Raw genomic sequence first — 24,833 nt, forward strand, 5'->3', positions numbered from 1 at the left:
ATGCATATAATTGCACTAAGCATGAGACTACAGGGTTTACACCCTATGAACTTATGTTTGGGCGACAGCCTAGGCTGCCTGTGGATTTGATCTTTCACACCCCGGAAATCCAGAGTAGTCAAAGGTCTCACTCGCAATATGTGCAAACTTTGAAAGCCCGTCTCAGGGAGAGCTATCAGCTAGCCCAAAAGAATGCAGTCAAGACTGCTGGAAGAAACAAAGCTCATTTTGACAGAAGGGTAAGGGAGTCACCTCTTGAAGTCGGTGATTGTGTGCTTGTTCGGAATGTGAGGTTACGCGGGAAGCATAAATTGGCGGATAGATGGGATTCTATAGTACACATTGTTGTGAGTCGGGCAGGGGAACTTCCTGTCTACACTGTAAAGCCTGAGGGTCAAACTGGACCTTTGCGGACATTGCATAGGGATTTGTTATTGCAGTGTGGTTTCTTGCCTCCACTCATGGAAGAAGAGTGTGAACCGGTTAAACCACATGAGAAGCGGATAACTCGGAATAACCCAGGTGTGGAAGCTGCGGACCATTATGCAAGTTCTGAAGAGGACGGGGATGATTACACGCTGCAAATCTCTGAAAATGTGCCAGTTGACACCGGGTTTGTCCAGGAGAATGATGTTGTAAGGGAGAACAGGGATACTTTCCCAAATTCCTCTGTCCCTATGAATGAAACCTTGTATGGCTCTGCACCTGTAACTTTTGATGGTAACCAAGGTATGAGTGCTGGGGGTTTGCTAGGAGCGGAAAGCTCAGTGAGGACAAGATTTTTGCCTGTCACCCCAAATTCGCTGGGAACTCAGTTCATGACAGAAGCTGAGTCTGTATCTAGTGATAGCAGATCTGAAAAGGCAAATTTGCCTCTAGTTGAGCAAGAAACATTGGATCCATCTGAGGGGAATGAAGGGGAACAGGACGTTGCACCGAGCACAGCACAGTTTAAAGGAGCTTTGCCTGATAATTCACTGCAGAGAAACAGAGAGGAATCATCTGAGTCTGAAGAAGACATAGATCAAGACAAGTTTAATACTGGAAGTTCTCTGAGAAGATCAAAGAGAATGAAGCAGAAGTCAAAAAGGCTGACCTACCCGGAGCTTGGAAATCCAATGATATCTATCATTCAGTCCTTGCTTCAGGGTTTGAACACAGCTTTCATTGAGTCACTTGTAGAGCAACCTAAATCGATTAGACACCAGAGGTCCTAGATATTGCAAGTGATTAGTGCTATGCAAAGGGACTCGCATAGATTTAGCAGGGGAGAGTGTAACCCAGGTAAAAAAAAAAATATATATATATATATATACACTATATTGCCAAAAGTATTCGCTCACCTGCCTTGACTCGCATATGAACTTAAGTGACATCCTATTCCTAATCCATAGGGTTCAGTATGACGTCGGTCCACCCTTTGCAGCTATAACAGCTTCAACTCTTCTGGGAAGGCTGTCCACAAGGTTTAGGAGTGTGTTTATGGGAATTTTTGACCATTCTTCCAGAAGCGCATTTGTGAGGTCACACACTGATGTTGGACGAGAAGGCCTGGCTCTCAGTCTCCGCTCTAATTCATCCCAAAGGTGTTCTATCGGGTTGAGGTCAGGACTCTGTGCAGGCCAGTCAAGTTCATCCACACCAGACTCTGTCATCCATGTCTTTATGGACCTTGCTTTGTGCATTGGTGCACAGTCATGAAGGAAGAGGAAGGGGCCAGCTCCAAACTGTTCCCACAAAGTTGGGAGCATGGAATTGTCCAAAATGTCTTGGTATGCTGAAGCATTCAGAGTTCCTTTCACTGGAACTAAGGGGCCAAGCCCAGCTCCTGAAAAACAACCCCATACCATAATCCCCCCTCCACCAAACTTTACACTTGGCACAATGCAGTCAGACAAGTACCATTCTCCTGGCAACCGCCAAACCCAGACTCATCCATCAGATTGCCAGATGGAGAAGTGTGATTTGTTACTCCAGAGAACGCGTCTCCACTGCTCTAGAGTCCAGTGGCGGCATGCTTTACACCACTGCTTCCGACGCTGTGCATTGCACTTGGTGATGTATGGCTTGGATGCAGCTGCTCGGCCATGGAAACCCATTCCATGTCACTCTCTGCGCACTGTTCTTGAGCTAATCTGAAGGCCACATGAAGTTTGGAGGTCTGTAGCGATTGTCTCTGCAGAAAGTTGGCGACCTCTTCGCACTATGCACCTCAGCATCCGCTGACCCTGCTCCGTCAGTTTACGTGGCCTACCACTTCGTGGCTGAGTTGCTGTCGTTCCCAAACACTTCCACGTTCTTATAATACAGCTGACAGTTGACTGTGGAATATTTAGGAGCGAGGAAATTTCACGACTGGATTTGTTGCACAGGTGGCATCCTATCACAGTTCCACGCTGGAATTCACTGAGCTCCTGAGAGTGACCCATTCTTTCACAAATGTTTGTAAAAACATATATATATATATATATATATATATATATATATATATATATATATATATAAAATTAAAAAAATAAAGGAATTGAGGAACCAGTTTAATTAGAAGTTCAATTAGTTTAATTTAATTAAGAAAGAAAAAGAAATTGAATTTGTAAAACAACATATGCATAAAATCAATAGACACCGGAAGTTACTTATAACGCTTGACATCGTATTGGCGGAAGCGGAAGTGTGTAAAGGAAAAAAAGGATGTGCCGTGTGAATCACGGGTGTGTAGGTGATAATTGCGGAAAAATGAAGGTGAATTATTAACAAAGTTATTAATTCCGAAGTATATTGTGTGGTAAACCTTCATTTAAGTGCAACGGATTGCTTTAGGTTAACGATTGTCGAATTTTGAAGCGGATGTAGGTGGATTAGAGAGATCCTCGCGAGAACACAAAACAACATGGAGTTGATGTTTAACTGATAGTTGGTTGATTGACTTGGTGAGTTCTTAGTACCACTGTTTTATTTCTTTAATTTATTTCTGTAATTCATTGATGATTTGAATGTTATTGTTATTTTTCATAAGTGTTATGTGAAACTGCTAGGTTTGTGAAATGGGAATGATATGTGACTTAGCCACACACATGCTAATTTGTGCGAAATTCAGGTGATGTATTTGTAATTCATTACAGTGTAAAGATGATTTTGAGAGATATTTATTGTACTGTCTGTATACACAGGTCAGGTTTTTTTTTTTTTGGTGATGAATTAAGGGAACAAGGATTGCTTAATTTAAGCTGGCGAGCCACCCCACGATTTAACTTCAACGTGAGAAGAGAAGAATTAAAAACATCTCTACAGATCACCACTGGCAACTTGGTGAAGTACATTGCATGGGTAGAGTTTTTTTTTTTTTGGATTTGCATTTACACCGGAGTGGATAACAACTTGGATCAATCCAGGGACCAAACATTCAGTTGGGTCGTAGAACTGATACTAGAGATTGATGTCAGTGCTTTGGTTAATAATTTCCATTGTCTGTTATGTATTGTTGATTGCTGCACACTGATTACCAATTATTGACAATTTGTGAATTTATTTATTTATTTTCATGGGTCAGTAGAAAAAGAGTATGGTATTTGAAATTTGAGTTGTAACACTGAAAGTCAAACAATTGTTTAATTATAAATTTTGATAATTTATTTAAAAAAAAAAAAAAGGGGGTTAACTAGGAACACTAACACAAAGTGATTTAGATACGGATAGGTCCGGGATTTTCATTTATGACATTTCACTGGTTTTTATGTTGCATTGAATGTAGTACATGCTTTCTGTTTGTTTTTGTTTTTTTGAATCTTAACCAATACACGTTGTTATAGTATACTTAAGGTTGTGGTGGGTTTCCTTTGTCTTGTTCATCAACCCTGCTCTCCATGCGAACCTAAATACTGGTCCATCATTTAAGTGTAGCTCTGCAGGCGTGTCTAAAGGGGAAGCACGTGTTATATTATACTCCAGTACATCTGATTAAATACAGATTATCATCTAGTGCTGCTAATATTATAAACAGCAGCTACACTAATTCTGTTCCATTTGTTTCCCTTCTTCTACCCATCCCGAGGCATACAGAGACTGTGCTGGCTCCAGTGGCATCCGGAGATGGACCAGCTCCAGCCGGGTTCTGCTTTGTGAGGATTGGGGTATTCAAAGCAACGCTGCCAACCTTATGTGGATGACAACAACCTCCTTATTAATTTACATAACATTCTGCACATGCTGTATCGGCATCACACAATTGACTATACATAAATGCACAATATAATCACACTCTCCTCTGTCACCCAAATGAGGATGAGTTCCCTTTTGAATCTGGTTCCTCTCAAGGTTTCTTCCTCTTACCATATAAGGGAGTTTTTCCTTGCCACAGTCGCCTCACTCACCTCAGGCTTGCTCACTTGGGATAACATCTACGACTGTTCGTCTGTTTATATGTTTGTTGTTTATGTTCTTTCTTAAGTAAAGCTGCTTTGAGACAATGCTCTTTGTTAAAATCCAAAATAAAATTGAATTGAAATTTAATTATTTTTAATGTTATTTTACGTTAATTATAACATATTTAGTTTTCTGCTTTTTTGTCATAAGGTAATTGAGGAAAATCTCATTCCTGATGGGATTCCGTTCCAGCAGGAATACAGTTGTGACTGAGAATCTCCCTCCAGCTCTAGGATTTCTAAAGTAATTTAGGAGATATTACTCTTACAATCTACTTTGTAGTCATTTGGCTGCATCTTGTTCTTCCCAAGATATTACAGAGGTCACTAGATTCATATAGATGTCACCATTTTCATTCAGCAAATCAGTTACAAAAATAATACCATTATTAAACCAGGGCTAAAAATAGATTTACTTTTCTGCAATATGCTCTTGTTGTTCCATATTATAGAAGGGTGTGGTGTGAAGTTAGTCTTAAAGTTCATTTTAATCAACTGAATTTTTTTAAGTTATGAATGAGAAACCAAAATGGGTTTGTGTCACCACACAATATTTGATAGAATTAACTTTGAAAACATAGTAGAATGTGTTGAAGTCAAATAAACATCCTTGAATCTAGTTACACATGTTTTAGGCTCAACATACAGAGAAAAGGCAGGAGATACCAATCTAGATACATCCTCTGCTTTAGACAGTAATATTCAACCTTGAACTGTTAGATTTCTCTTTTATCAACAGTAAAAACGTTTAGTTTTGTGTATCTGCTAAAAACAATCATTACAACGACTACAATTACACACAGTATTTATTTCAGATTTATTTTGATTCACTGATAAACCTGAAGCCTTTGAACACTACTGTGATGCCTGCAGTGTTACAGGAACCTGATTCCTCTCTTCTAAAATAAACATGGATCATCTGACAGCTGGAAGGTAATGAAGCAATGTTAAACATATCGACTTTCAGCCACTAATAGAAACAGACACAGAGTAAAGAGCAGAGCATCTTTGTAAAAATGAAAAACGGCAAATGTTCCAAAGAGACCAGAGACAATCCAAAATGAACTGAGACAATACAAAATAAATTTATGTTCCATTTTATCAAGTGCTTTTTAAATGACGAGTTCAAATTAGAAGAAAAAGAAGGAAAGGAAAGGAGGAGGACTCGCCATTTATGTGAACACGAGGTGGTGTAATCCTGGGCATGTGAGCATAAAAACTGCTGCAGGGACATCAAACTTCTGGCTGTAAGTTTGCGAGAGCTGAGGAGGCTCCATCCCAGCAAAGCTGCAGGCCCAGATGGAGTATCTCCATGACTACTGAAGGCCTGCGCAATGGAGCTGGGAGACCATCTACATCGCATCTTTAACCTGAGCCTGGTGCGGGAGAGGGTACCTCGGTGGTGGAAAACATCCTGTATCATCCCAGTCCCAAAGAAACCGCACCCTGGAGAGCTGAATGACTTCAGGCCAGTCGCCCTGACGTCTCACATAATGAAGACCATGGAGCGGGTGCTGCTACACCACATTAGGCCACAGGTCCGCCATGCCCTCAACCCTCTGCAGTTTGCATACCAGGAGAAGGTGTGAGTGGAGGATGCCATTACTTACATCCTTCACAGATCCCTCTCTCACCTGGACAGCGGCAGCGGGGCTGTGAGAATAACATTTTTGGACTTCTCCAGTGCATTCAACACCATCCAGCCGCTGCTCCTCAGAGATAAATTGACAGAGATGGGAGTAAGCTCACACCTGGTTGTGTGGATAACAGACGACCTGACAGGCAGACCTCAGTATGTGAGACTGGGGGATTGCAGGTGTTACGTGCCACGACACGTATTTCGGTTATTATGATGGCTTTGTTTACATCGTAACCGATTGGGAGGAACGTGATGCAGTTGGCCGCATGCCATATACCTGCCGCTGACGGGAGGAGCCGAGTCGCGCTATCGCCGCCCCGGATGATTAACCGGAAGAAGAGTCAGGCTATAAAAGCGAGACACTGACACCGCATCGGGCGCGGCGTTTTGTTTCTGCTTGTGTGTGCAATCGCGTGGTTTGTTTGTCTATCTAAATACTTGGTGTATTGAGGTGTATGTACAGCTGTGTGTGTTTGTGTAGTGTTGTGCTGACGGGGCTCGGACAGGTAAGAAAGAGCGCGCTCATACACTGTGCAACACGTAGGACGTCACACTGTCTAGACACTTTAGGAAAGGGGCGGGTGCCACCCCCTGTATTTAAGTTTGTAAGGGAAGCGCAGTATAGGCAGGTTTTTGGTTTCACTTTTGTTTGTAGTCCAGGATGTATTAAAAATAAAGCAGCATTAGGGAAGTATCATTTTTTCTTTTACTTGGTTTTCTTTTCTTCAGCACCGCCGTTGTCCAGCCCCGTGTTTGGCTTGTTTGTGAAATTTGTAAATATTGTAAATACGTGTTTTCTGTTGTACAGCACAGTAAACTGATTAAGCACTACAGGTTGTGTCGCGAAACCTTGTTTTTTTTTTTTTTCATTCAGCCAGTCTACACTGTGTCATTGTTTAGACCCGGTTGGACTCTTTCACCCACTATCAGCTTGATAAACCACCGGTTGCTGACCCTGAGTCTCCCCTAGGCCTACTTCGGGGTCGTAACAGCAGGTCTGACACTGTGGTCAGCAGTACGGGAGCACCATAAGGGACCGTGCTCTCTCCGGTCCTGTTCACCCTGTACACATCGGACTTTCAGTATAACTCAGAGTTCTGCCACGTGCAAAAGTTTGCGGAAGATGGCAAGATCTATCTATAAGATCTCCCTCATTAAACAATTAACAAAGCCATGTGAAATGGTATTTCCCTCACTGTGATTTAATTTTAATTTGATTCAGTCGAACATCAATCAATCCTCTTATCAGGTAGGCATGACAGAAGACAGCTTTTTAAAGTAACTTTTGATCAGGCGAAATTCACAGCTACCTAAATCCCCCTTTCAATCTGGATTAAACTCTGGATTATTTTCACACCGGTTTTCTTATTAAATTCTTATCTCCTTTGTTTTCCTGTGGGGAAACACGGTGATTATTCAGCATTAGAAACGCGCACAGTTCGGACAGTCTTCCATCAGCTGGTATAGTGTGAGGTCAGACCTGTGTCTGTCTGGACTGAGTGAAGACTATTAGAGAGTCTCAGGGTTTTTAAAACACACTGCTGCATTCTGATTGGTGGTCACATGTTGATTATTTCTGTATAACAGCAGCTCTGTCCATATTGCAGGTTTATATTAATGAGTTCATCCTGATACGGTTAAAAAAACTATTTTTCAAGACGATTTTATGTTCCAGCTTTGATTGGTGATCAGATCAGCCAATCACGTCCTCTCTCCCACTTCACTGTTTGCATCTCTGTTCAAATTCTGCACTACAGTAAGAACCGAATCATCAAGCCCTCTTACCCCAGGCCTTTATTCCTGCTGTGCTTTTTTACATCCATACATCTTTTTTACGTTACGTCATCCATCAATTCAGGTCCAGGATCCAGAAACCTTATTTCCTCTCACATGATCTATTGATAATCTGATTACAATAGAGATCTTTCAATTAAAATCAGTTTAATAGAGTTAAATGTTTATCTTTTTCAGATTCTGGAGCTGAACGAAGCGACAGTGCGTATGAGAGACCGAGGACAAGTGGAAACCATCATCAGAAACATGCAGAGAGAAGGAGCTTCTGCACTGCAGGTACTGAGGAAAACAATCAGGAAATACATGATATTTAAATAAAGAAATATAATATATACATATGATGATAATTTTAACATTTTAAAATCCATTCCTCCAGGATTTCTTGATTTGTGATTTCTTGATCACACATTTTATTGGAAAATCAAGCAAACTCCGATATTCCGAGTTTGACATGTTCTGCTAGTGTCTGTGTGGGCTTCCTCGAGTTCTCCAGTTTTTCCAGGAAAAAAAAAAATTCATGTAAGAGGACTGGCTACACTAAGTGTGTGTGTGTGTGTGTGTGTTTGTGTTCAGGTGATCTCTGACTTCCACATGACACTCACCAGATTTGCTCATGAAGGGAAACGCTGCCCTACAACACACAGTGAGTAAACAGAATAAATGTTGTTGTTGTTGTGAACGATGTAAACGATGTGAACGGTTTCTTCTTAACTCTTACATGAATCCCCTCGGAGCTGCAGCGGTCACTCAGCATTAACACACGGCTCTTTACAGAAGTGTTTCCTGATTGGTTAAATGATGTGAAGTAATTAAATCAGTCTAACGGTTTATTATTTTTATTTTTCCTCTTCAGGTATTCTTCACAACACCAATCTGATTAGTGAGGAGTGTAAAGCGAAGGTAAACAACCGCCAACGTTCATGACTAAAACTCGTACAAACCTTTGAAAGAGAAGAGGAATCAGACTCTCAGTGTGTGCTGCTCTTACAGGAAAATAATCAGCAGTGTGCAGTTACTTTTATTCCACAGTGAAGTGGACTGTAAGGTAGTTATTAGAGTTAAAGGTCTGATTAAATAATCACTTGATCATATAACTGTATCATACAGAATGGGTTCAGATCTGCCGTGGTTGGGTAAATATACAAATAAGTAAATTAATGTCTTTGTTAAATCTATATAATGGCACACATTTGATGTGATTATGTACATTATTGGATTATGAATAAAAAAATAATATTGTGCTGCAATCCTAAAGGAAATGTTTATTCAGTCTTTTATTCAGTCATTTATTCAATTTCAGTTTTTTTTGCTGATGTCATACTGTTTGAGACTTGATTTCCTTTTCATGAAAAATGTTTTTATTTTTTTAATTCGCCTGTTTTTTTATCTGTGTTTTTTCCCCCTTTTTATGCAGATGTCTAATTTGGTGACTGTTCTTCGCTAGTGGAGTTTGTGACTGTTTACCCCGGGAATTCACCACCGCCTTCATTATCGGAGTGTACATTCCCCCCAGCGCTAATGCTAAGGAGGCTCTGTGTGAACTCTACAGAGCTATTAGCGAGCTGCAGAATGCTCACCCCGACGGACTATTTATCATCACTGGAGATTTCAGTCATGCAAAGTGCAAAGTGCTCCCTAAATTCAACCAGCATGTGGACTTTGCTTGGAGAGGGGTGAACACTGAGGGCTGAGCTCGGCTGCTCAGACCACATCTCTGTTATGTTGATTCCAGCATACAGACCACTCGTCAGACACTCTAAACTAGTTCTGAAACAGGTTAAAACCTGGCCAGCAGGAACCATCTCTGCTCTTCAGGACTGTTTCAAGTGCACTGACTGGGACATGTTTAGGGAGGCTGCAACAAACGGCGACTATTGACTTGGAGGAGTACACGGCATCACTGACCAGCTACATCGGGAAGTGCATCGATGACGTGACCGTCTCCAAGACCATCACAACACGCTCCATGGATGACTGCAAAAGTGTGTGCTCTCCTGAATTCGAGAGACTCCGCCTTCAGAGAAGGGGACAGGGTGGCCTTAAAAATCAGCAAGGGCCAAACTGTCCCGAGCCATCAGAGAGGCAAAGCACGCACACGCCCAGAGAATCCATGGCCACTTCCAGGACAGCGGAGACTCCCAGCACATGTGGCAGGGCATACAGGCGATCACCAACTACAGGACAACATCACCTCCCCTCTATCACGGACATTTACACTACACGCTGCATCCGCAAAGCCAACAGCATTGTGGACGACCTCATACACCCCTCACACACATTCTTCACCCTCCTGCCATCTGGAAAGAGGTACCGGAGCATTCGCGCCCTCACAACCAGACTGTGTAACAGTTTCTTTCTTCAAGCTATCAGACTCCTCAACACCCAGAACTGAACTGTACAAAACTCTGTCTCTCTCTCTCACACACACACACACACACACTCTCTCACCTACACTATATTGCCAAAAGTATTTGCTCACCTGCCTTGACTCGCATATGAACTTAAGTGACATCTCATTCCTAATCCATAGGGTTCAATATGACGTCGGTCCACCCTTTGCAGCTATAACAGAAGTATTTGCTCACCTGCCTTGACTCGCATATGAACTTAAGTGACATCTCATTCCTAATCCATAGGGTTCAATATGACGTCGGTCCACCCTTTGCAGCTATAACAGCTTCAACTCTTCTGGGAAGGCTGTCCACAAGGTTTAGGAGTGTGTTCATGGGAATTTTTGACCATTCTTCCAGAAGCGCATTTGTGAGGTCACACACTGATGTTGGACGAGAAGGCCTGGCTCTCAGTCTGCACTCTAATTCATCCCAAAGGTGTTCTATCGGGTTGAGGTCAGGACTCTGTGCAGGCCAGTCAAGTTCATCCACACCAGACTCTGTCATCCATGTCTTTATGGACCTTGCTTTGTGCACTGGTGCACAGTCATGTTGGAAGAGGAAGGGGCCAGCTCCAAACTGAAGCATTCAGAGTTCCTTTCACTGGAACTAAGGGGCCAAGCCCAGCTCCTGAAAAACAACCCCACACTATAATCCCCCCTCCACCAAACTTTACACTTGGCACAATGCAGTCAGACAAGTACCGTTGTCCTGGCAACCGCCAAACCCAGACTCGTCCATCAGATTGCCAGATGGAGAAGCGCGATTCGTCACTCCAGAGAACGCGTCTCCACTGCTCTAGAGTCCAGTGGCGGCGTGCTTTACACCACTGCATCCGACGCTTTGCATTGCACTTGGTGATGTATGGCTTGGATGCAGCTGCTCGGCCATGGAAACCCATTCCATGAAGCTCTCTGCGCACTGTTCTTGAGCTAATCTGAAGACCACATGAAGTTTGGAGGTCTGTAGCGATTGACTCTGCAAAAAGTTGGCGACCTCTTCGCACTATGCGCCTCAGCATCCGCTGACCCCGCTCCGTCAGTTTACGTGGCCTACCACTTCGTGGCTGAGTTGCTGTCGTTCCCAAACACTTCCACGTTCTTATAATACAGCTGACAGTTGACTGTGGAATATTTAGGAGCGAGGAAATTTCACGACTGGATTTGTTGCACAGGTGGCATCCTATCACAGTTCCACGCTGGAATTCACTGAGCTCCTGAGAGCGACCCATTCTTTCACAAATGTTTGTAAAAACAGTCTGCATGCCTAGGTTCTTGATTTTATACACCTGTGGCCATGGAAGTGATTGGAACACCTGATTCTGATTATTTGGATGGGTGAGCGAATACTTTTGGCAATATAGTGTGTGTGTGTGTGTGTGTGTATATATATGTATGTATATATATATGTGTATATATATGTATGTATATATATATGTATGTATATATGTATGTATATATGTATGTATATATGTATGTATATATGTATGTATATATATATATATATATATGTATATATATATATTTATTTATATTTCTCAGGAACAGCAATGATGTCCTTGGGTCAGTTTGATTCAGGGCATGTTTAATTATCCAAAAGTGTCAGAAACCAAAAAATCCTGATCAACATTGTTTTTCTCATTATCAACTCAATTCCTAATCATTTCAATCAATATTTAGTGCAATGGTGTTGTTTACCTCTCACAGATCATGGCTCAGTGAGGATAATTCACTCATTTTCCATAAAAAAATGTATGCAAATCTTAGATTTTAAAACTTTAAAATTTGACAATTTTACCTGCAACATAACACAAGGGTTAAATGATGAGCATGGCCAAATGATACTGCTGTTAAAAAGGATTTCAAAACAATGCTTTTTGTTTGTTTATTTGTTTTTTAATCATCAAACAATCACATTCGAACATTTTTATGAAAACGTTTTGAAAAAAAGATTTTTTTTATTTTTAATACATTCAACAGATGGTATAAAGACAGCAGATCAGATCAGGTTTATGTTATTATCCAGCTGGCAGATGATTCATGTTTATTTTTGAAGAGAAGAATCAGGTTCCTGTAACACAGCAGACATTACAGTTGTTTTCAGAGCCTTCAGGTTTATCCAGTGGTGGGCCGTCAGGGCCAGCAAGGCCTTCTCTGCTGGCCTAAACAGCAGTGATCTGAATAACTGACTTCCATTTTAATATATTTAATATATTTTTTCCATAAATGTGTATTAAATTATTCCCAATAGTCTATTCTCTACATTTCATAGCTTTTCTCTTGGTTGCGCTGCTTCCAGTAGTGTATATTTATGATGAGTATTTATCCAATCATATTTCAGCCAGTGGCTGACATCATGTGTCACCAGAGTGAAAATCTGCCTTGAGGCCTTCAGAATCAATAGTGCAGGCGTCCGTAGCTTAAAATAAGTGGCAATGAAATTGCTACCTTAACCAATCAGATTTCGAGTTGGCGTCACTGGGGCCATCTAGCAGGCATACGATTACGTCAGCAATTTCCTGTCCTTTGATTGGATAATTGGAGTAGTCAGAGGCAGCGACCCACCCATATACATTGTTTCTATATTCACTGTGTCTCATTTCGGATGATGCTTTCAGAACGCGCTGAAAGACGGGGAAGAGCCGAAGTCTGCCGCCATTTTCATATGAAATTTAAAGGGGACTGAATCATGAATTTGTGTACAGTTTATGGAGAATCGCAGAATTTTAGGAGGGCTGAGTAGAAAATGTCCTAGCGACGCCCATGGTGGCGTGATAATGATGGTTTAGAGGTGGATTAATTCAGTTAGGACACCAGTGAAGGCCTAGGTGTGAAATGCACGGACCGCCACTGGGTTTATCAGTGAATCAAAGTAAATCTGAAATAAATACTTGTGTGATTGTAGCATTTCCTAAATTAACTGTATCTTTGATCCACAAAACTAAAACATTTTGACTGTTGATTAAAGAGAAATTTGACAATTCAAGCTTGAATATTATTGTCTTAAGCATGTATCTAAATTGGTATGTCCTGCCTTATTCAAAGATGTTTATGTTTATTTGGAAAAAAAACAAACAAGCAAATGAACAACAGAGAAAAGCATTGATCATAAAAACAAAAGATATATATAAAGGGCTTTAGGCTTCAACACTCTCAACTCTGTTTTTAAAGTTAATTGGATAAAATATTGTGTGGATGACACAAAATCATTTTAGTTTCTCAATCAAAACTTATTTTTATTTAAAATTTATAATTTTTTTATTTAAATAAATAAATAAATAAATAAATAATAAGAAGAAATGGTCTATGAAAATAGGTATTTGCTTTATATTTTAAATGTCCAATCAAATTTTCTTGGAAAATGGTCATTAAAACACTCATAGCATACAAAAAGGTGTCTCAGTACACACACAAACTGTGACTTATTTGCTCTCTTCTTGTGTCATTGTATTAGCAAACATTTGTTTATTGATTGTGTTTCTGGTTTTTGATCTTTCATAGTCCTAATCTTTTTCTTTGCCCTCTGATTGATGTTTGTAAATTGCTCTACTATTGCTTGTTTTATCTTATAATTCTGTCTCTCAATTTTTTGCAGAGCATTGTTTATATTAAAGTGACTAACCTGCACCTGTATTTGATTGATATTTTTTTTAAATATGTCTCAGCACTCTCTGCTCTGGGCTGACTGTGTGATACTATTTGTTTATGACCATGATATACTTGTGAAATTCTTTCTGGTTTTTTTTTTTTGGTTTTTTTTTGATGAACATGTGCCGAACACAGATACTCACAGACTTCTGTAATTTAGATAACCATTTTCATAATAAACTCGCCAAACCACCAATGAACACATCAACCACCATGTATCTTTGTGCTGATGCATTTTGTTTTTAATAGATAACACTAAATTCCACACATTTCTTCTGTATAAATACTTCCTGTTGGTCTCAGTAAATTTGGAAGAGTTTTGCTATTCATTCCCTAACTCTGGGTGGTCTTTTGGCAAGAAGCTTCCCTGATATCAATGGCAGAAGCACGGCTCAGGCTTCTTATACATGTGAACCTAAAATTCTAACAGTGACTCTGTGTATTCTCATGACACTGGTTCAATAAGGTTCAAATTTTTGTAACTGAGTTATGGAATGAAAATGGTGACATATATAAATCTAATGACCTACGTAATAATGCACTTTCTCTGTAGATATGGTACAAGGATCAAAAAGTTTCTAGAAGAAAATAGATAACGTCATGGGCAAATTTGCATATTCACTAAATTTTCAAGAAAGTCTGGGTTTAAGGGTGAGTGTGATTATGAACCAGTGTGTGTAATTGAAAGTCTAGTGATCTTGAACACATGACACAGTCACATGACACGTAGTTGGTGATGCTGATGGGAAAATGGGGGTTGAAGTGAAGTCAGCAATGGCGTGACAGTTTAAGACAGTGAAACATAGAGAAGGACTTAGGTAGAGAGATGGTGATAGTAAAAATATCATTTGTGAAATTATAATGTATGTTCTAAAAAATGCTTTTAGTGCAGACATGTCTGCAAACATTTAGATGCTGATACAGTTGTTTATATTTTTAACCCCATATTCTGTTAATTTGGTCATTGGTCTATTCCCACTCACCAGGTAGCTCTTCCCTATTATAATACTAGTAAAATCAATGGGTCGCCACAGCGAATCATCTTTGTCCACCTATCCCTATCTTCTGCATCCTCAACACTTGCACCCACTAGCTTCATATCCTCATTTATTACATCCATATACCTCCTCTTTGGCCTTCCTCTTTGCCTCCTGCCTGGCAGCTCCGTGTCCAACATTCTCTGACCAATATACTCACTCTCCCTCTTCTGAACATGTCCAAACCATCTTAATCTGGCCTCCCTAACTTTGTCCCCCAAAACGTCCAACATGAACTGTCCCTCTGATGTACTCCCAAAGAGAACCTCAACAACTTCAGCTGTGCTACCTCCAGCTTTGACTCCTGTCTCTTCCTCTGCCTCTAAACCATACAGCATGGCCGGTCACACCACTGTCTTGTACACCTTCCCCTTGATTCTCGCCGATATTTTTCTATCACACAAGTACAATACAGAATAATAAACACATATCCAACCTGAAGCACACTGAGTTACCTACTACACCTGGACTTTTGGTTTGACTTCACCCAGGTAACATCAGGCGGATCAGATCAGATTCCACACCCTGAACTTTTGGTTCTGTAGAGAGTAAAGGAAACTGGTATTGCCTATATGAAGGAAACCCACACAACTGTGGGGAGTATATTGAGACATTCTGACCTGAACAGCAGTTAACACATTAGGCCAACATCTTTTAACAGTGTTTTTATTCACTTTAGGGTTCCATGTCCACGGTCCACCTGGCCCTCTCATTGTTCAACTGGGAGACTCAGTGATGCTGCCCTGCTTTGTAGAAACTCCTCTACCACTGTAGAGAAGTAGAGTGGAAGAGAATTGACAGTGAAACTCTAGTGCACTTGTGTGACCAGAGTCGACCAGAGTCTCTGAACCAACTTTATTGTGAAAGAGCTAATTTTTTCACAGAGGAGATCGCTCATGGAAACTTGATGTGACCAGTAAAGATGCAGGAGTTTATAAGTGTACTGTTTACACAAAGCTGGATTCTGGTGAAACTCTGATTGAAATAATGGAGATTGGTGGGTAAAAATGTTTCCTAATTTACCGAAGTCACTGTATTTTTATACACAAAAGATGTAAACATGTAGCAGAAATGATGTCTTAATAAGTTGGATATGGAGTAATATCTTGTGATGTGCAATACCCTAAAGAAAGTAAAAATGGCCCTGCTCCTTTTAATAACTCTGGTGTTTGTGCCACACAGGTCTTTCCTTTCTGCATATTGCAATTGTCATTTTGTGTATACTTGGATTTGTAATCGGATCACTTGTACTAGGCTACCTATCTTACACATGTTATAAAAAGGAAGGTAAGTCTGGTCTTCATTTTATGACTTCTGACTATGATTTAATGAAGTTTGGTAAGTTTATATTTCAACTCAAATTAAAAGTAATGCAAATGTTCTTTTTGTTTATTTGTTTGTAGATGACAGCAGAAGAGCGTTAGCTATACAGTGTGCACATGTCCTTTGTCTTCATCCTCTGGGATCAGGATAAACTCCAGAAATACACACGCAAAACCCTTCATGAAAAATAAGAATACCTATCTATAAGACAATTACACACAAGTTTTTTTGTACCATATCTGGGAATGTGTGAGAGATTAAATCTGACCACAGTCTGGCTGCCTGATAGTGATCATGACCATTCAGAATGCAAACACCTCATCTATGAGATCAATCTATAACTGGAAATCAAATCTGTTTGAGGAGGGATGCATGACCTCAGGCTCAGTAGCCTTTGTAAGCCTATAGTAAGACAGGATTAGACAAAGATCTTAGACCCAAAAGATAAATTCCTGATTTCTTCTTACTTCTTATCTTATATATTATCTATTTTGTTGCACAGCATAAATTGGATTTTATCATATAAAAATGCAGAGATCTGAATTAATTATCACAGCTGCTTGCTGCAGTTAGCGCAATAAAGTATATTCTATGAATGATATAGATTTTTTTCCTTTCCCTTTATGAAGCACAGTGTATATTTGTGTAATATGTACTAACCTTTTTTGTTTTTATTGTCTAGCTATTTTTGTGGCTATCTTCTATAGAGTAAACACTGACGTGAAAGTAGCTCTGATAATCGTGCTCCTGCTGCTGCTTATTCCTTTTCTGTGTGTTATCGCTGTAGGTAGGTATTTCAACCATTTCTTATTTTATTTTAAATGAGTCTAATAATGTGTGTGTGTGTGTGTGTGTGTGTGTGTGTGTGCATGTTTGCATGTGTCGAGTGTTGCTGTGGGTATATGAGTATAGATGTCAGAGAAGAGTACACATTTGATATGTTTTTACTTTTAATGTAATGGGGCGGTGGTGGCTCAAGTTTTTAAGGTCGGGGGTTCAAGCCCCAGCACCACCAAGTTGCCACTGATGGGCCCTTGAGCTAGGCCCTTAACCCTCTCTGCTCCAGGGGTGCTGTATCATGGCTGACCCTGCGCTCTGTTGCAGATCAGGTCAGAGGACTGTTTTGCGATGATAATCCATAAGGGTGCATATCTTTACATACACTACCAGTCAAAAGTTTGGACACATCTTCTAATTCCATGGTCTTTCCTGATGTTTATTTCTTTGTACATTGTAAAACAATGCTGAAGGCGGCCGAAATACACAATAATGTCCTTTGAACAGTTGATATTGAGATATGTCTGCTACTGATGCTCTGTAAAGCCTTCATAATGGCTCTAATCTGAGGTGCTGTTAATTGGTGATTTCTGAGGCTGGTAACTCTAAATGAACTTCTCCTCTCCAGCAGAGGTAAGTTTTGGTCTTGCTTTACTGGGATGGTCTTCATGTGAGCCAGTTTCATCATGGTGCTTGATGGGTTTTGCAAATGCACTTGACAATACTGTTCTTGCAAGAACTATTCCAGAACACCTGACCTTCGTGTCTTAAAATAACAACTGACTGTTTTTTGTTGTCATTACATATGAATTACTTAAGTCCATGAGTGTTATTTCATAGTTTTGAAATCCCCAGTATTGTTCTAGAATGTAGAAAATAAATACCTAAACAAAAAACACTGAATTAAAAGGTGTGTCCAAACTTTTGACTGGTAGTGTATGCATCTTGCCAGAACACAGGAGACTCCCCTGGTTTGGGGCATAGTGCTGGGTTCTCCTTTTAGGCCTAATCTTATTGCCCAGGGAATCCATTTACTCAGTTATCCAGATGTCTGGCTCATCTTGCCTCAGTTGTGGGGAGTGGCAGCCAGGCATTGAGATGCCGTGCTTGACCACATAAGGAATTCCATCCTTTCTGCTGTAAAGGTCAGATTGTAGTGGCCAAAGCTATTCCTTTGGATCTGCTACACGAGACTGTTTCAACTCTGGCTCAGGAGCAGGGGTTTTCACCCCCACAGACACCCTTTTCAGGGTCACAAGGGTTACGTACCACAAGCTTTGTACCCTTATGTGGACAGACCCTGGTTTCTCACCTTGGGTCCCACTCTTAGGGTGTGTCTTGGTCGCAGGAATCTTTCAACAGACACCCCTCCTTTTGGGCTGGGGAGTGGCCCTAGATGGCTGCCCTGCCCGTGGCATTTAGGAGGGCTCCCTGTGCATTTCTCTTTTCCCTTCTGGATGGTGCTTCTTGGGAGATTCCCATCAGGAGGAGCCTCCTCTCTCAGGTGCATGGGCAATTCTCCCCCCCACCCTGAGATTTAGAACCTCTGGTCTGGCCCCTAAGGGGGAGCAGTTCCTAGACTCTGTTTACTCTCTTGACTCTCAATTCTGGTGTATTTGGTGTCGTCAGGATCTATTTGAATGCCATATTAGTACAGTGCTAGAGTTCCTGCAGACTTGCCTCTTTGAGGGCCTATCACCCTCTACATTAAGGTATACGTAGCAGCCATTGCAAGTCACGTGCCAGTTCTCAGGTCTCTCACCTTCTGTGCCAGGTGGCTGGAGGCTTTCCTCTAGACCATGTCTCCCCTCCTAGGACCTCTAAATGGTCCTGAAAGGGCTTCTTCAAGCCCCCTTTGAGCCAGTGGAGTCAGCCTCTGAGGAGTTTCTGACACTGAACACAGCTCTGCTAAAAGCCAAACATCCAGCCTTTCTGCAAGCCTTCTGCCCTCTGCCCCACAAGTTGGTGGAGCAGGGGAGACTGCACCTGCTGTGCCCAGTTCAGGTTCTTGGGACTTATGCCTATTGTGTAAGGCATAGGTCTTCTCCCTTTTTCGTCTGTCTTGGCTGCTTTTGTTTTTGTTTGTTTGTGCTGCGGCAGGCTGGTCCTCTCCACACACCTTTATCGGGTTTTATAACCTGGACCTGGACCCCACTCCTGTGTCCTGGGTCTTACCGGCGTAGTGATGCTCTGCTCCTGGCTCGTTTGTGGCAGTGTTGGTATTGGCATTCCCATAGCGTCAGCTATGACACAGTGTCAAGTTCCCTCAAAAGGGAGCTACACCAGGTTACATACTAGCACTATGTCTTGCACACATGTACTTTAAGTAGCGTTTGTGCACTTAGTTTATAGTTCTTGGTTCTGTGTTGTCTTATTTAGTTCTGTGTTTTATGTAGTACCAGAGTCCTAGAGGAACTATATATATATATATATATATATATATATATATATATATATATATATATATATATATATATATGAATTCTGAATTTTTTGTGTTATATTTACATATTAATATCATCCTCAGATATCATTCCAGGGTTTATGTGAACGTGTTTACAGCCAGAACATGAGTGTGAAATGTTGTAGTTTCATCAGTCAGATGAAAGGTTAAACATCATGGGATGTCGAATGATCGAGTATTAATGATTATTTATTAAAAAGTAAAATGTTTTTTCTTCTCCTGTCTGAATTCCTGTTATTTTCTGTTTTCTAGTCCTACTGAATCAGGTGTAGTGTTAAGAACCAGCTTTAAAGCATATTAAATAATTTCCTGTATTTTAATACAGAACAGTTACACAAATCCTTATACTGGAATAAGTCCACTGGTGTTTAAACATTACCTTTTGAAGAGAATCAATGTTAAAACTATTGTAGGATCTTTTCCAAAAAAAAAAAAGTTAAAAATAATTATTATTTTTTTAGTTTAGAGCAAAGTCCTTTAAAATATGATGTTTCTAATCTTATATCTTATAGATACAAGAAGCACTGGCAGATTCACCTTATTTTATTCTCGTTAATATTTCTGTAATACTGAAACACAGCAGATGATTACATCCTCCAGTTTCAGCCATGTCTCAAACCACATCCTATTATGTAAAATCCCACAGCTTTTGAACATGAAGAAAGTCAATAATTCTGGAGTTGATTATTAATTTGAGAAGAAATTAGCAGGTATTGTAGATTCTGTAGTGTGCAGCAGATTTAATAACTTCATCAAGACCAGTGTGAGATGTATCATGTGAAGATGAAGATGTAAAAATTGCTCTTTGTTGTTGCAGAGTATATATTCTGGATATCAAGGAGGTTGCTTCTGGAGGTTCTAAGGGCTTTAGGGATGATCTACATCCATTATGATCTGAATATTGATGTGAAAGGTAAGTACCAGTCCTGTGTCATTACTGTTTATTGTTGGTGGAGAAGCTTTTCCACTAGATTTTTTTCTTACACATGGATTTTATGTACTTACGAAGTTCTAATTGTTTTATTTAAAGCAGAACAGAACAGACAATCAGGAAGATAAGAGGAAAATCCTGCATTCCTCCAAATCTTGACCCTGATTACACTGTTTACACATCTAAACTTTTCACCAGGTATTCATTACATTTCAACTCTTTTTTAAAAATGCTTTTTATTTTGATAGCGTATTTTAAAAAACTAATTCATGTCAATTAAACAGAAATGGTTAAAGCTACATTAAAATGTAAACATGTTTTACAGCACAAGAAAATGAGTTTCATAATCAGTTTAATTTCACAGATGTCTTTCAAAGTATAAATACATTCATACACAACATTCTTAGTGTCTGTTAATGCCAGAGATTATGTCAACAAACTAAAGTGATATGTAGAAATCCATGTTGGATAAATCTTTAGCTCTGACAAATAAGAGGGAATATAAATTGGGATAATGACATCACTCTGTGTTTCTGCTTGCATTTTATTTCTGTCTATTTTTATAGATGTAGTTTATATGAGTCCTCTCTAACATAGGTTTATCCTGCTGGCATTCCTAAAGCCTGACCTGTTTATAGAGAATAATACTCTATACAGAGCAGGATGCAGACAGTTCAGTGTAGAAATGTCTTTGGTTAATGGGGAACCTCTGAGTTCAGAATTTTATATGATGATTATTCTGTTAAACATACAGTCTAGATCAGGGGTCTTCAATCTTTTTTTCCATGAGAGCTACTTTGATGAAATGAAGGCAAGAGCTACTTCTCTAATAGTATTCGTAGCATTTATTTACACAGCTTATAGCCATAAACCAAACCAGCTGAATAAGCTATTTTTGTGTGAACATGCTGACTAAATTTATCAGTTATTACTGTCACATTTTGTTCACTGACATGAATTCCTTTATTTATCAGCAAATTATGATTGACACGTCCCATGGCACATACACTGATGGCCTCAAACCTTTGATATTTACGGTACCAGATACTTGCAATTGTATTTGACTTTATGGGATTAAATAATAGTATTTTTATGGCAAGGTGCAAGATTTCATATGCAAGTGCAATGGGAAATATTACACAATACTTTACTCTGAAACACCAGCTGCACTAATAAGAAATGTCTACAGCTCACTCTTCCTGCATCTTCTGGCAGCAGGATAGATTCATTCACCACTTTTACTTTGGCAGCATTGTAGCTTTTTTCCTAACACTGTCGAATCTCCAGCAGATTCCAAGTTAAAAGGATCTGCAATGAGTTTTCTTTACCCTTTTTCCAAACTGCTTCAATTCCTGCTTATATATTTAAGTTTCTGTAACGTTTGCATGTATGGTCTTGATGCTAGCTGTGTGTGAAATTGATTGATGAATGAATTTATTGAACTGCCTGATGCGCGAGCATGTGCAAAGAAGTATGATACATACATACATACATACATTTGTAAGTTTGATTGTGGAGAAATTTAAACAGGTTTGTTGAGTTCATTTGATTTTATCAGTTTTGTACATATTCCTTGACACTTTGGGCGAGCTACTCAGCGACATGTTGGAGACTCCTGGTCTAGATGTTACAGCTGATGAAGTTCACACAGCAGTGCTCTTTATTAACAAACACAAAAGAACAGATTCTGTAGATCCTGTGATATATGAAATTGTAAACCCCCTTAGAGCATCTCCCCTCTGTAACAGACCAAATATCATTAGCATTTACTTCCATGTAGAACAGTTTAAGCTGAAAGAATGTGGAGTTGTGAAATGTCTGTTTTTGTTAATTTCAGAAGGATACTGAACTGTTTAGACTATCTATTGTGTTGAAATATTAAGCAGTGTACATATGACATGCACAATATGATGGCACACCTCAGTAATAGTAATCTTTTTTTATATTAAAAATACTGCAGGTGAATTCTCAAATCAGAAAGTGTTGATTTTTTTTTTTTTAATTGTACAGACCTGAGTATTTATATTTTTTATATTAATGCATTCATTGTAATACTGAAAGTTATTGTTTCTGTAGTAACAGTTCATTCACAAGTAACAGCACTGTGGATATTTAACAAAGAAAAGCAAATAATTATTCATTCAATTATTCAAAAGACTTTTTTTAACAGTTATGGAAGGAGTAGATGCTTCATAACAGTCAGTAAGATTCATTTACCAGCCTCTTTTCGTCATGAAGTCATGGGGAAAAAAGTAGATCAGACAGAGGGGAAAATACATATTTCAATTCTATGTTTTGTTTTGTTTTTATCAGGGTGTAAATAACAATTGTGTTTACCTTACCAACTTCTATAAACAAATAAATTACCTCAAGTTACAAAAAAAACGCACACAGATTTCAATATATATATATTTTTACCTCAACATAAACCAACATTCTGAAAGCAGTTGGGAAAAATAAGGAGATCCTTCCTACTTCCACAATCAATACAGGAGAAATTAGCAGCTATTTTACTACAATACCCAAGATTACTTTAAGACATGAACAGGGAAGAGATTTTGTTTCTACAATCACAGACTTGATACTGCTGATATCAGTGATTTTGCTTTAATTACCACAGATCGAAGATATAACTCCAGAAACACTAGGACACATCACTGTAAGTACACTATTATTTTCTGTCACAGTACACTGCTGTGTCTCCATCAACATGTATCCAAATTAAAAATAGGGCCATAACGTACCTTCATTTTAAATTACAAAACAATAATCTCAGGTAAAAGGGAAAAGTAAAAATTCCCCTGTATTTCTATTACAGCTTTACCCCATTTGGTTGTGTTCATGTTTGGTACAGTGGGGGTTGTTCTTGTGAACACTGTTGTGTTATTAGTAGAGCTGATCCTAAAAGCACGTGAGTGAGCTCTATGGTCTGTGATTTTAATAATAATACTATAAAATTCATCACTGCAAAATATGTTAGTGTGAAATTACTGAAAAATATAAATGACATTAACACAAAAATGTTAATGAAATCAGTCTAGTTAATAAATACTTATGGAACTTTTTCTTCTTTTCCACACATCATTATAAACAGGAAATGGTGAGCGGACAGTGGATCTGCAACTTATTCTCCTACCCACTGAAAGCGTCTTTGCTGTGTGCTACCTTGCTTTACAAATATCGACTTTCTACTGGATCTGTGTAGTACTTGTGTACTCTCTAAACATGACCAGTTTCTGTTCTAAAATAGTGTCATGTTTTTCTTTCTCACAGGGAAGGAGAACACAAAAGTGTAAATGTGTATTTTAAGGGACATGAATATACAATATTATAAAATTAAAAATAATAAAATTTATTTTCCTCATCAGTTTTGTTCAGACTGAAGACATGATCATTTTTTATTCTCATTATTACAGATTTGCAAAAGACAAAGAAGCTGCGACAGTCGTGTGTGTGTAAACAGACTCAGAGGGTCAGTATATCACTGTGTGTAATATTTAACATGGAATAAATAGAAATAAAATCTGATGAACATCATTAACTTCTGTGCAGTTTCCACATTTTACATCATATAAGACAAATAAGCAGAACACTTCCTAAAAATAATGTCTTGCCTTTAACACAGGAGTCACCTCCACAACATGAAATGGAGACTCTGAATCGAGTTTCTCAGCCCTCAGGGTCTTAGCAGGTAGGATAAATCCCATGTTCTTTTATTCTACTGTAATTTTTTATATAGCTACATAAAGTTTAAACAAATAACAAAACAGTACAATCTGATCCACAGTTAGTTTACTTAGACTTACAATATTTTCAACTGAATACAGCTCCTCCCTTCATTAATAATACATTTACCATTATTGCATGAACTAACAGTCATGTAACATGTAACATTCATGTAACATGTATTGAAGGTTCTCCCCACATGTACGTCCTTCACACTGTAAAATAATGAATTTAAAATTATATGGAGACTACCTTAAAACCCTTCACAGACTGATACAGCAGCAACAGTTTCTCTGAGTCCTGGCTGATGTCCTTTCATCTTGGCATGATGTAGACACTCACATGAGTGATCCCTTACACCAAACTGCCCAAAGTTCTGCTTTTACAGACAGTCACACTTCATGATGATGAACTAATTTTGATTATTTCATTAAAAACCTGGCTGCTAATTACTCTCTTATTAATGGTGGAAGTAGGAAAGGTATATTTATTTTTTGCGGAAAAAATAAGTACAGTACCTGAGGTTATTAGTTTCTTTATAGAAGTTAGTGAAAGCCACACAGTTATTATTTAGGTCCTGATAAATAAAAATATAGAATTGAAGGAAGGTGTTTTTTTTTCCCCAATGACTGTAAGTATGCACTAGTTTAATCACCTTAGAGATTTATTTTAAATATGCCTGTA

At 39.2% G+C, this 24,833-nt stretch overlaps 2 long non-coding RNA genes across 3 annotated transcripts; both read left to right on the forward strand.

The window, feature by feature from the left end:
• Positions 1-6,303: 6,303 nt before the first annotated feature.
• Positions 6,304-11,605, forward strand: LOC131363533 (uncharacterized). 2 transcript variants are annotated; one of them, XR_009206343.1, is made up of 4 exons: positions 6,304-7,918; positions 8,032-8,130; positions 8,428-8,754; positions 9,269-11,605. It is a non-coding gene; the product is annotated as an uncharacterized LOC131363533 (long non-coding RNA). The 2 variants fall into 2 exon arrangements; XR_009206342.1 differs by lacking the exon at positions 9,269-11,605 and having other exon boundaries at positions 8,428-8,805.
• An 11,402-nt stretch (positions 11,606-23,007) lies between these two features.
• On the forward strand, positions 23,008-23,616 carry LOC131363532 (uncharacterized). Its single transcript, XR_009206341.1, has 3 exons — positions 23,008-23,082; positions 23,242-23,334; positions 23,518-23,616. It is a non-coding gene; the product is annotated as an uncharacterized LOC131363532 (long non-coding RNA).
• Positions 23,617-24,833: the final 1,217 nt, after the last annotated feature.

This window comes from Hemibagrus wyckioides, linkage group LG13 (assembly GCF_019097595.1).
Source record: "Hemibagrus wyckioides isolate EC202008001 linkage group LG13, SWU_Hwy_1.0, whole genome shotgun sequence".
NCBI lineage: Eukaryota > Metazoa > Chordata > Actinopteri > Siluriformes > Bagridae > Hemibagrus > Hemibagrus wyckioides.